This window comes from Hylobates moloch, unplaced genomic scaffold, assembly GCF_009828535.3.
Source record: "Hylobates moloch isolate HMO894 unplaced genomic scaffold, HMol_V3 SCAFFOLD_4, whole genome shotgun sequence".
Classification (NCBI taxonomy): Eukaryota; Metazoa; Chordata; class Mammalia; order Primates; family Hylobatidae; genus Hylobates; species Hylobates moloch.
Genome location: NW_026652279.1, coordinates 93,559,930 through 93,573,159, shown reverse-complemented (window position 1 = coordinate 93,573,159; position 13,230 = coordinate 93,559,930). Strand labels below are relative to the sequence as shown.

The window sequence follows — 13,230 nt, the reverse complement described above, 5'->3', positions numbered from 1 at the left end:
AACCAAGATCGTGCCACTATACTCCCGCCTAGGCGACTTTGTCTCAACAAACAAACAAAACGACACGATTTCATTCTTTTTAACAGCTGTGTAGAATTTCATAGTGTATATGCACCACATTACCTTTATCCAATGCACCATTGGTGTGCACCTAGGTTGGTTCCATGTCTTTGCTGTTGTGAGTAGTTCCACCAGACATCAGCACTGGTGTGTTTATCACAGCTTTACTGCTTTTGTTTCTACATATTTATTTAAGGGTCACGCTAATCTTCTCTGTATTGTTCCAATTTTAGTATATGTGCTGCTGAAGCAAGCCCAGCTTTACTGCCTTGGAGCCTACTTTCAGCACCTGTATTTGGATCTGTTTCCCCAAATGTTCCTTTCCTGAGTCTCTCCTGTAGTCCTGATGATGAAGTGAATCCTGGGGACAAAGCCTCACCAAGTCCGAAGAAATATTATTACCTGTTTGTTTGGGTTTTATGTTTCTTTAAAAATTAAGATGAAGCATGTCCCTCAGTCTCCTGGAAAAGGTAATCAGAGATGATGATGAGTACCAAAGCCCACAGTTAAAAAACATGGGTGGAAACACGCCAAATCCACTGTGCTAAAAGGGAGAGGCAGCTTTGCTGTGTCCTCTTCAGACACAGAGGGAGCAATACCTGCTTCGGGTCCAGGAGACTTTGGGCACCTGAAGAATCCCACCTTCAGACAGAGGGCAAGAGCAATGCAAAAAATTCCTGGGCATTGCTCAGCAAAGCACAGATGGGAAATAAAAGGAGAGTAAGCCTGGGCAACCCTGGGCTCTGCCTCTTGGTGTCCCCAGTTTTCATCCCATTGAGTGGGAATGGAGTTGGCTTAGCAGGCAGACATTCTGATTATGGTAGAACCCAAAACATGGCGATAAAGAAATGTCTTTTGTTTTAGCTTTTCATTCAGATGTAGTTTCAAATTTACAAAAAAGTGTACAAGGAACATTTATGAACTCTTTACCTAGATTCACTGATTATTAACATTTTAACCCGTAAGCTTTACTGGTTGATCATGTGCTCCCCACTCCTGTCTCATAATTTTTTAAAAAATTATTTGGAAGTCAGTTACATGTGTCATGGCTGTTTATTCCTAAATACTTCAATGGGTATTTTCTAAGAACCAGCGTGTTAGTCTGTTCTCACATTCCTATAAAGAACTACCAGAGCTGGTCATGGTGGCTCACACCTGTAATCCCAACACTTCGGGAGGCTGAGGCAGGAGGATCACTTAAGGTCAGGAGTTTGAGACCAGCCTGGCCAACACGGTGAAACCCCGTCTCTACTAAAAATACAAAAATTAGCCAGGCGTGGTGGCACACACCTGTAATCCCAGCTACTCGGGAGGCTGAGGCAGGAGAATTACTTGAACTTGGGAGGTGGAGGTTGCTGAGACTGGGTAATTTATGAAGAAAAGAGGTTTGACTCACAGTTCTGCAGGTTTAACAGGAAGCATGCCTGGAGGCCTCAGGAAACTTACAATAGTGGAGGAAGGTGAAGTGGAAGCAAGCAGGAGAGGTAGAGAGAGAGAGAGAGAGAGAGAGAGAGAGCCAGCGCAATTGGGGACCTGCCAAACACTTCGAAACCATCAGATCTCAAGAGAACTCACTCACTATCACAAGAACAGCATGGGGGAAATTGGCCCTCGTGATCCAGTCACCTCCCACCAGCACCCTCCCCAACACTGGGCATTACAATTTAACATGATATTTGGGTGGGAACACAGAGCCAAACCATATCAACAGGGATATTCTCTTCCATAACTGAGGTTATTAACTTCATGAATTTACATTGCTATGATGCTTTCTTTTTGAGATGAGCTCTTGCTGTGTTGCCCAAGCTGGATCTGAACTCCTGGGCTCAAGTGATCCTCTGGCCTCAGCCTCTGGAGTAGATGGGACTATAGGCATGTACCACCATGCCTGGTCATGATGCTTTTAACTGAATGTTAAATTCACGTTAATGTTCCAGTTTTGCCAGTTGGCCCAATAATGTCCTTTATAGCATTTCTCCCACTGCAGAAAAGAGCCAGTCTAGGATCAGATACTACATTTAGTTACCATGTCTCCTGAGCTTCCTTTAATCTGTAACATTTGTGTCACCTTTTGCCTTTCAGGACATCAACGTTTTTGAAGAGTTCCATCCCCCAGTTCCTGTTTAATGGAATGTTGCTTATTTTGTGTTTGTTCGATTTTTCCTCATGATTAGATTGAGGCTGTGCATTCGCCATGGGAGACTACATAGGTGACGCTGGTGTCCTCAAGCCACCACGTCTGGAGGCACATGATATCCATGCGACCCTCAATGGTGGTCATTTTCATCATCTAGACACTGTGTTGCCTGACTTATCCACTGTATAATGACTATTTTAAAACAAAATGTCTTTTTTTTTTCCTTTGAGACAGTCTCGCTCTGTTGTCCAGGCTGGAGTGCAGTGGGACACTCATAGGTCTCTGCAGCCTTGATCTCCCAGGTTCAAGTGATCTTCCTGCCTCAGCCTCCCAGGTAGCTGAGACTACAGGTATGCACCACCATGCCCAGACAATTTTTTTACTTTTTGTAGAGACAAGGTCTTGTTTTGTTGGCCAGGCTGGTCTGGAACTCCTGGATTCAAGCAATCCTCCTGCCTCAGTCTCCCAAAGTGTTGGAATTACAAGTGTGAGCCATGGCACCTGGCCAAAATGTCTTTTTGAATGTTCATATATTTGTGGTGTAACAAGTAATTTCCCAAACACACACACACAACCATACACACACACACACACACACACACACACACAATTTCATCCTCCAATGAAGTTTCTTCTTTGCAGTGCCACATACGCATGAACTCTGAGGTCTTCAAACTCTACATGGGCAGCGTTGGCTTTCCAAGGACAGAATCCTCTCAAACAGGTTTCATTAAGAGGGGATTTAGGATATTAATGTACTTATAAAAACACTATGCCAGATGAAATGGATTATAAGCTAAGTCATGCCTTAGAGTTGGCCTTCCAATCTTCTAAGAGCAGGCAGCCTCCAACTTCCGAATCATAAATTCAGGTCATAATCAAGAAGCTGCCAGGTGGGGCATGGTGGCTCACACCTATAATCCCAGTTCTTTGGGAGGCCAAGGTGGGAGGATTGCTTGAGGCCAGGAGTTTGAGATCAGCCTCGGCAACATAGTGAGAGCCTGTCTCCATGAGAAATTTTGAAAGCTACCCCGGTGTAATGGCACATGCCTGTAGTTCCAGCTACTCAGGAGGCTGAGGTAGGAGGGTTGCTTGAGTCTGGGAGGTTGAGGCTGCAGACAGCTATGATTGCCCCATTCCACTCCAGCCTAGGCAGCAGAGCAAGACCCTGTCTCTAAATAAATAAATAAATAGAAGCTGCCACTAACCTCAACTGGTTGCTGGATCACACTGTACCTGCTACAGTCCACATGGACACCCAGCAGGCTAGTGACCAGATGCTGGGCGTGGGGCAGCCTCCGCTCATCTGCCACGGAAAAAGCTCAAGACCCCCAGGAGCAAACTGGCCTGCAGGCAGAGCAGGTACAGAAGGGCAGCCTCCACCTAACCACCACCAAACTGAGATCACTCTCACAGCCCTGCCTGCGCTGGGTCTAGGAACTGCAGTCTGTTGGTTCCAGCCTGTGCAGTCCTGGGAGGGACACTCAGAGGAAGGCAGAGTGGGTGTTGAGGGCTGACCCATCCCATCCACCTTGCCTCCCCATGCTTCCTACAATGAAGCAGCAATCCTCCTAAGAATTCAGACACTCCCCCGTCCCACACTCTCCTCCCCTCAAGCAAACCAAAGAAGGCTTCTCTTTTGTAGTGAAAATGCTGCATATCAGAGGGCAGCTGGCTTTGAGACCATTCACGCCACAGCTAAGACGCGAGGGGCTGCTTCACTCTGGATCTCCACGCATAGCTTTGGATTCTGTGCCTGTCTATAAACATATTGTTTGGAGCATAAAGCTAATAGGAAAACCAATTACTGTGGTCAGTTGCTGAAACATCCCTTTAGAGAATGATGCTGACCCAGTGGGCTAGCAGTTACGGTGCAATCAAAGATAGAGCCAAGGAGGGTGGACGGCATTTGGCTCAGAATCAAAGTCAGTGTTGGGGATGGGTCACAGCTGCAGAGGCGTTGCTGGGGCACTGGAATAGACTGCTCAAAACTGTGGGAGTTGCAGGGGCAAGAGGGGACCAATGGACCAGGCAGGGATCAGGCACAAAAGCCACTGCTAACAAATCACCAAGGGACCTGCTTTCTTCTTCTTTCTTCCTCTTCCTTCTTCTTCCTCTTCCTCTTCTTCTTTTTTTTTTTTCTGAGACAGAGTCTCACTTTGTTGCCTAGGCTGGAGTACAGTGGCACAATCTTGGCTCACTGCAACCTCTGCCTCCCAGGTTCAAGTGATTCTCCTGCCTCAGTCTCCCGAGTAGCTGGGATTACAGGCACCTGCTGCCACACCCAGCTACTTTTTGTATTTCTCGAGGCAGCTTCTATTCATCCCTGCCCCCATTTCTCTTCCACTTTTCACCAGCCAGCGAGCCACACCACATCATTTGCCTGAGTGTCAGTGAGAAAGAGATCCATACCGACCATGTAGACTACAACTGTCCATTGGCAGCTGCCCACAGCTCCATTTCGGCACAGTCCTCAATACTCACCATTTTCTTTCTTTCCGTGTGTGTGTGTGTGTGTGTGTGTGTGTGTGTGTGTGTGTCAGGGTCTCGCTCTGTTGCCCAGGCTGGAGTGCAGTGGTGTGATCATAGCTCACTGTAGCCTTGAACTCCTAGGTTCAAGCCACCCTCCCACCTCACCTCAGCCTCCCAAGTATCTGGGACTACAAGTGCATGTCACCATACCCAGCTGGCTTATTCTTTTGAAGTTCCTCTAACCATAGCCTTCAGTGGTTTGGGGTGGGGGTCAATGGGGCATGGAGAGTGCCCTGTGAAAGAACTGCCATTGAGCTCCTTCATTCCCTGAGTGGTGAGGGGAGGTGGCAGCTGAGGATAACACTCAGGTATGTAGTTTGGGAGACTGGCAGACGAGCAGCTTTTAGTGGGGCAGAGTCTAGCTTTAAACAGATCGTGTGTGAGGTGACTAGGGGACATGCCCAGGAACAATGATACCTACAAGCCTGCAAACTGAGACAGGTCTGAGTTAGATACAGTGATGGGGAGTTACTAGCAGTAAGGTTCTGGTTTTTAAAAAGGATGAAGTGTATCACATTGTTACCATGGCAACAGGCAGTTGAGCTCGTTTTGGGGATGAAGGGTGGAGGCAGGGCAAGTCCGTGAGTTCCATTTGATGGCAGGTTGAGAGCTACCTTCTAGGGAAGTGAGCTCTAATCTTGGCTTTGCCACCTGATTGAGCCACGTACCTTCACAGCCTGTAAAGTGTATGTGAGGCCAAATTGTAAGCAATGCAAAGACAAGGGATGACTATTTTTGCTGACTTTGGACATATATAGTTCTATCTAACACCAAATGTACTAGAAGTGGGTAATACATATTAAATATAAAAAATTAATTAAAAAATTAGCTGAGCATGGTGGTGTGAACCTGCAGTCCTAGCTACTCTGGAGGCTGAGGTGGGAGGATTGCTTGAGCCTGGGTGGCGGAGGTAGCAGTGAGCTGAGATTGTGCACTCCAGTCAGGGTGACTGAGACTCTGTATCCAAAATAAAATAAAATAAATAAAATAAAATAAAATAAAATAAAGACCCCTCACTAAGATGAGAAATTAAATTAATTTTAAAAATTACATCCAGGTGCCATGGCTCATGCCTGTAATCTCAACACTTTGGGAGGCCGAGGTGGGAGGATCACTTGAGACTAGGAGTTCAAGATCAGCCTGGGCAACATAGGGAGATAGGGAGACACCTGTCCCTACAAAAAAAAAAAAAAAAAAAGCTAAAACAAAAAAACAATTAGCCAGACATGGTAGTATGCACCCATAGTCCCAGCTACTCGGGAGGCTGAGGTGGGAGGATCACTTGAACCCAAGAGTTGGAGGTTGCAGTGAGCTGTGATGGTACCACTGCACTCCAGCTTGGGTGACAGAACAAGACCCTATCTCTAAACAACAACAAAAATTACAAATAGGCCAGGTGTGGTAGCTCACGCCTGTAATCTCAACACTTTGGGAGGCCAGGGTGGGAGGATCCCTTGAGCCCAGGAGTTCAAGACCAGCCTGGCCAACATAGCTTCTCAGGAATCCTGGATTGCTTGGTCACAAGTAACCGGCACTGAAAATTGTGAAAAATAAAGCTGAGTCAGTGTTGGCTCCTGGCTGCTTGAAGTTCTTATCTAGGGAAAAACTACTGCAGTAATTATTTTCAAGAAGCAGAAGGGAAAAAGGAAATGAATAATTAGGAGGAATTGAAGAGAAGCAAATTTCCCTTCGCGCAAAGCTGGCGGATCATAATGCCTCTTTACCAAGAGGATTTTCTTCCTGTTCAATTTGCTTTTCTACTCCTCCTGAGTAGAAAAGAGAAGTTGTTAGGGGATGGGAAAAATAAACAGGGGAACAAGAGCGAAAAGAGGAAAAGAATGAAATCATCTTTCTACAGAAAAGGCAAGTTGCTGCTATTCTATCAGAAAAATAAAATGGAAAGAAATCACTAAAATCAACATGTAAATTTTGAGGAATGGGTGAAGATAGATTCATAATCCTTTTGGAACCCCAGTGTCACAAGAGAAGCGTGTCTGTGCCTGTGCCTCAGTGAGAGCCCAGTCTCCTAGTTCCCCGAAGTGTGGCCTTCTCCCTCTGTCTCCATGCACCTCTCCTAACCTGAGCGTAGGACTAGTTAGCAAACAATTGCAATCCACTCCTCTTTGGCTTAAAGCTCATAAGTAGTTCCCTTTCATTGCCTCCCCCGGCCAGGCCCTGGCTGGGCACCTTCCATTTGTCTAAGTGCCAGTTCGAGCCTCCGCAGCACGAAAGCTTCCAGGCTGGCCTGCAGGAGTACTGAAGCACCCTGCATAGAATCTCTTTGTGGGGGACACTGGAGAAAGGGCTCCCTAAAGGAAAGAGAGCTGTTGAAATTTGGTGCCAGGGCTCAGAGCTTCTGCGAAGCTGACCTAGGGGGTGCCTGGTACTGAAGACAGAGCACTCCATGCTTCCTATCAGTGCACTTAGACTTTGGGTTGTAACCGTCCCCTCCTAGCCTGTGAGCTCAAGTCCCTTACTGTGCTCACCGCTGTACCCCTGGCACGCAGCACAAAGCCTCAAAGAGTGGGTGCTGAACACGCATGGGCTGGACAAGTGGATGAATGGGCTGGGTGACAGAAGAGGCGGCATTCTAAGAGCTGCTGGGCTGGACAAGTGGATGAATGTGCTGGGTGATGAAAGAGGCAGCGTTCTAAGAGCTGCTGGTGTGTCCGGAGTTTGTTCCTTCTGGTGGGTTCTTGGTCTCGCTGGCTTCAAGAATGAAGCCACGAACCCTTTGCAGTGAGTGTTACAACTCTTAAAGGTGGCACAAACGCAGAGTGAGCTGTAGCAAGATTTATTCTGAAGAGCAAAAGAACAAAGCCTCCACAGCCTGAAACGGAACCACAGCAGTTTGCTCTGCTGGCTGCGAGTGACCAGCTTTTATTCCTTTATTTGTCCCCGCCCACATCCTGCTGATTGGTCCATTTTACAGAGTGCTGATTGGTGCATTTACAATCCTCTAGCTAGACACAGAGTGCTGATTGGTGCGTTTTTACAGAGTGCTGATTGGTGCATTTACAATCCTTTAGCTAGACACAGAGCACTGATCGGCGCATTTATAATCCTCTACTAGACAGAAAAGTTCTCCAAGTCCCCACTAGACTCAGGAAGTCTAGGTGGCTTCACCTCTCACTGGCACCTTGGTCACTCTACTGCCATCCTGAACCCAGCCTGAGCAGGGGAGGGCACAATGATATGGCCAATGGGAACGGAAAGAACAGCTCCTGGGGGGTCAGCAGGTTCCACAGCGTGGGAGGGGGCACCCCTGTCCTCAACAGCACTGGATCTTTGGGTTTCTCCCATGGCTTCAGTTTTGTGAACCCTGGAGCTTTGGGCAAGTATTACTGGCCTTGTCTTCCCATCCCACAAAAGTAAGCTGGGCAGAAGGGGAGGAAACAGCAAACCCTGGGCCAAAGCTGGGGTGCTGTTCATGAGGATGTGAGGGTCCCTGCCAGGGGATGACCAGCGACTGGAGAAGAATTTGATGAGGAAAGAAGGCCCACATTGACCAATAAGGAAATGCTGAGAGTTTTTGTTCTGGGGAGCTTCAAATAAAGCCCAGTGGGAGCATGGCCTGGGGAACACAGGTCAAACATAATAATATCTGATTTCTTTGTTTCTTTCTTTCTCTCTCTCTTTCTTTTCCTTCCTTCCTTCCTTCTTTCCTTCCTTCCTTCCCTCTCTCCTTCCTTCTTTTCTTCCTTCCCTCCTTCTCTTTCTTTCTGTTTTTTTTGAGACAGGGTATTGCTCTGTCTCTCCCAGGCTAGAGTGCAGCGGCACAACCACAACTCATTGAACTCATTTCAGCCCTTACCTCCTAGGCTCAATCAATCCTCCCACCTCAGCCTCCCAAGTAGCTGGGATTAGGGGCAAAAGCCACCATGTCCGGCTAATTTTTAATAGTTTTTGTAGATACAGGGTCTTTCTCAAACTCCTGACCTCAAGTGATCATCCTGCCTCGGCCTCCCAAAGTGTTGGAACTGTAGGCATGAGCCACTATGCCTGGCAATTATCTCTAATTTGTAAAACCACCTTGCAAGGTAGGTGCCCTTTGTCACCCTTCATTTGCTATGAGGAACTGAAGTCTGAGAAGGTCGGTTTGCTTGCCCCGGGTCGCAAGGCTGGTGAGCGGGGAGCTGAGCCTCACGCACAGGCTGCCTCTCTGTGATGGAGGCAGCCATACCCATGGAGGTCACGCCCTAGAACAGAAACCCCCGCCTTGCCCAGTCCATTATGACAGCAGACACTGTGGCATTGCCCTGGCATTGCGTCCTTTGGGCAAAGTCTCAGTCAAAGGAGAGAACGTTGTAGTAAAGAAAGCAAGACAGAGCTTTCAACTCTCAGGCCTGGAAAAGCCTGCGCCAGGTTCCTCCTGTGCATAGAAACAGGGAGGCAAAGGAATGAGTTGAGTAATAAGCTCAAGGCTTCAGGTATTACAAACAGAAGCAATAAAATTGACGCTTGGCTGAGTTATCAGGAGGCAAAGAGGCAAAAATCCTATTTAAAAGATTATGCCAAATGCAATAAATCCAAAGTAATGGGATTGCTGAGCCTTAGCTGCCATAAAGGGAAACCATAGCATGTCTTGGTTAAAAAAAAATAATAATACGGAGGATAAACACAAGCTGATTTTGTGTTTGGACTTAGTGTTTGGGGAAATAGTTATTATTTTTCCAGAAAGGGCTGTAGTCAAGGACTGTGCCTCCAGTGCAATGCATTCAATAAATATTTACGGAGAGTCCTCAGGCCTCAAGTGTTCTCGATGCACCCGAGCCAGTGGCGTGCTGTGTGTGCATCTGGGGTGCTGTGTGTGTGTCTGGGGGTGCTGTGTGTGCGTCTGGGGTGCTGTGTGCATGTCTGGGGGTGCTGTGTGTGCGTCTGGGACCGGGCGCCACTCTTCTTCATGTGGTGCTGCCTGAAACCCCACACCAGGTTTGTGGGATTTAGGAGAACTGGGGTGAACGAGATGTCTCTCCTGGGAAGACGTGGATTTGGGAGGCACCACCCCGGCAGAGAGGTCTTTTGTGCCCTTAGAGGGGCCTTCAGCTGGAAGGAGGAAAGCTGGAGTCACTGCAAGAGAATCTCAAACACCATGACTCACGTTTGATTATACTAGAAGAGAAATGCTTTGCAGGTCTGCTTAAAAATCTCATTGTGTTCCGCATAAGCAGTGATGTTCTGAGGTGACTGAGCTTTTGTAAGGCACAGTTCTTTTCAGTCATTAGTCTGCAGCACCCAGGACAGCCTCATCTCAGCTGTGGAACAGAGACCAAATGTTCAGACGCAGTCACCAGAAAGGGTGGTTCAGAAGCGAGGTAAGAACAGCTCTGGCTTTGAGTGCTGTGAAGCACTCTGCTAAGTGCTTTATGCACTGTCTTTGTGTAGCTACTAAAGGTACCTCATCTGACGATTCGAAGGCTGAAGCTCAGAGAGATTCAGTAACTTGCCCAAGGCCACACAGCCAATGATTAGCAGAGCAGGGACAGCAGTACTTGACCTGTCTGCTGTCTGGTCTCTCCTAAAAGGGGAGACTTTAAAGCTAGATAATCGGGGGAACAATTCAGCGAAACAAGTAGCAGTTTGTGCTAGTAAAGGCCACATCCAATTCTGGAGTTTTCTTCTCCTTTGTTTCCTGCTTATTCAGAGAAGAAGATAGTACAGACATGACTGCAATTTCCCCGTGCTCAAACAGTGTCTGTTACACACAACAAAAGCCTCAGTCTATGCAGATCGGGATCACTGACAGAGAATGTCCAGATGTGTGACAAGACAGTGACACAACCATAAAAGTGACATAGTGTCTCAGTAATGGTTTATATAAGAAGCACAGAGGATATCATGTACAAAGAGGGATTTCTATTTGTCTCTTAAAACAAAAAAATTAGCAGTCCAGAGGAAGGAGACTCCCACGCCCTGTGACCCTGGTTGATAAAAAGAGCCGGTTGAATCAAGGTGCATGGGCAGCTCTTGGTCCTGCTCAGAGCAGCCCTCCAGGCTGCCGTGCCCCACAGCCAGGTAAGAATTCTGCCCACTCACCGCTGCCGTCTCCCCGGCACCAGAAAGAACCAGCACAAAGAAGTTTCCAGCTTTTTGAGGATGGGCAGATAGGGAAAAGGAGTATCCCTTATGCTCTCCACTCCTTTTCCCTAACATCCTCATATCACTCTCCTCGGAGTTGTCACCATGAAATTCTTTCATTCATTCCTTCGTTCTTTCATTTGTTCCTTCCTGCATCCAGCCCCTGTCTATTCACGACTCAACATTCATGCAGAGTTTAGTCTGTCAGATGCCATGCTCAGCCCTAGGGTTATAAAAATGAATAAAATGCAATGAGAGAGCATCTTACACCGGTCAGAATGGCTATTATTAAAAAGTAAAAAAACAACAGATGTTGGTGAAGATGTGGAGAAAGGGAACCCTGCTGGTCGGAATGTAAATTAGTTCATTCACTGTGGAAAACAGTATGGCGGTTGCTCAAAGAACTAAAAATAGAGCTACCGTTCCACCCAGCAGTCCCACTACCGGGCATCTACCCAAAGGAAAAGAACTCATTATATCAAAAACATAGCTGCACTCATATGTTTATTCCAGCACTATTTGCAATAGCAAAGATAGGGAATCAACCTAAGTGTGTGAGGACGCAGGGCTGTCCCGGAGCCTGCCCTAGGCTTGGTCCTGCTCCCAGGCCTTTGTCCAGCACGCACCTGACATGGCCTCCTCTCCCGTCCATTTCCTTTCCTCTCTTCCACACTTGCCTCCCATGGAGACTTCCTAAAATACTTCTGGAAGCAAACGCTCTCCTCCTTTCACACTAAAAAACACATCTGTCTCAAACCAGGTTTATCTTCCTTTTTGAAACTAGCTCCTTCTCGGTTTTTCTGTCTCTGAGCATGGTCCTGCTCTTCTTCCAGTGATTGAGGTCTAAAAACACACATTCCTCCTGTCCTGCCATCACCCTCAAACCCTGTATGTGCAAAGCATAAAACTGCAGGCCATAGTAGTTGGCAAGGACTTTGGATATTGTCTAATTTACTGGCCCACAAATCCAGGCATCTCCTTTAGGGCAACCTTTAGAGCAATCAGATCTCTGACCAATGATCTCCCAGATTATTTTTCATTCTTCTCTAATTGCTTAAAAATTATTTATATTGAATGAAAATCTGCCTCCCTGAGCCCCTTTTGTTCTTCCTCTCCAGCCACACAGAATGGGTCTCATTCCTCTTCTAAACACATTTGTCATGGGATTCTTCACCTTCCTCCGCTTAAACATCCTTTCAGTATTTTTTTAATTTAAAAAAATTTTTTTTAATTTTTATTTTTTTTTTGAGAAGGATTCTCGCTCTGTCACCCAGGCTGGAGGGCAGTGGTGCCATCTCAGCTCACTGCAAGCTCCATCTCCCGGGTTCGAGCAATTCTCCTGCCTCAGCCTCCCGAGTAGCTGGGACTACAGGTGCCCACCACCATGCCCGGCTAATTTTTTTTTTTCTTTTTGGTATATTTAGTAGAGACGGGGTTTCACCATGTTAGCCAGGATGGTCTCGATCTCCTGACCTCGTGATCTGCCTGCTTCGGCCTCCCAAAGTGCTGGGATTACAGGCATGAACCACCACACCCGGCCCCCTTTCAGTATTTTTTAGGTGACTTTCCCATGACTATCTGGTTACCTCCTTTAACTTGTCACGGTTCCTAATATGTAAACTGGGATTCAATTACATTCTGCTCAAATGATATTTCCTGGGTCTACTATGAGACAAGCAGCAGGTCAAGGTAATTCTGGGCGTGAATTCAAGAGTGAGACTGACTGGGGCCAGATACTGCCCCTACCGCCTACTGGCTAGACATTGTTGACATTCGGTGTCTTCCTTCGAGGCTATGGGCAGTAAAAGGCTGAGAACAGAGTAATATCCAGTAAACATTCAATAGATGGTTGCTGTTTTTCTTTTTGCATTTAAAAATATGCAACATGAAAAAGTGCTAATGACTGAAACTGAGTGATGCATATTTGTGGGTTTATCAAACTTAAAAACACTTTATGTATGTTCGAAATTTTCTATAATAAAATTAAAATTTAAAATACCATTTAATTAGGTGGGACACACCTATTTAATATCTGGGGATATTATAGCAGCTGGGATACAAAAATAGTAAAAAATTCCTGCCATTACTAACCTCTGAGTAAATAGGGGAAATATACATGTAAACCAAGAGTTTCAGTGCAGCATTAGAAATGCAATGCAGGCCGGGCATGGTGGCTTATGCCTGTAATCCCAGCACTTTGGGAGGCTGAGGCAGGAGGATCACCTGAGGCCAGGAGTTTGAAACTGGCCTGGGTAAGAGAGTGAGACTTTGTAAAAAGCAAGGAAGGAAGAAGAAAGAAAGAAGGGAGGGAGGGAGGAAGGGAAAGAAGGAAGGAAGGAAGGAAGGAGGGAGAGAGGGAGAGAGGAGGGAGGGGAGGGGAGGAGAGGGGAGGGGAGGGAAGGGAAGGGAAGGGAAGGGAAGGG

General features: G+C 46.8%; 1 long non-coding RNA gene and 1 pseudogene across 2 annotated transcripts in view; both read right to left on the bottom strand.

Annotated features, from left to right (window-relative positions):
• Positions 1-215: 215 nt before the first annotated feature.
• Positions 216-313, bottom strand: LOC116467666 (U6 spliceosomal RNA; annotated as a pseudogene).
• Positions 314-10,656: 10,343 nt separating this feature from the next.
• LOC131383188 (uncharacterized) overlaps positions 10,657-13,230 on the bottom strand; it is a 10,732-nt gene continuing 8,158 nt past the window's right edge. For both annotated transcript variants that reach the window (XR_009213010.1, XR_009213011.1), the window contains exon 3: positions 10,657-11,030. This is a non-coding gene — a long non-coding RNA (uncharacterized LOC131383188). The remainder of the gene's footprint in view (positions 11,031-13,230) is intronic.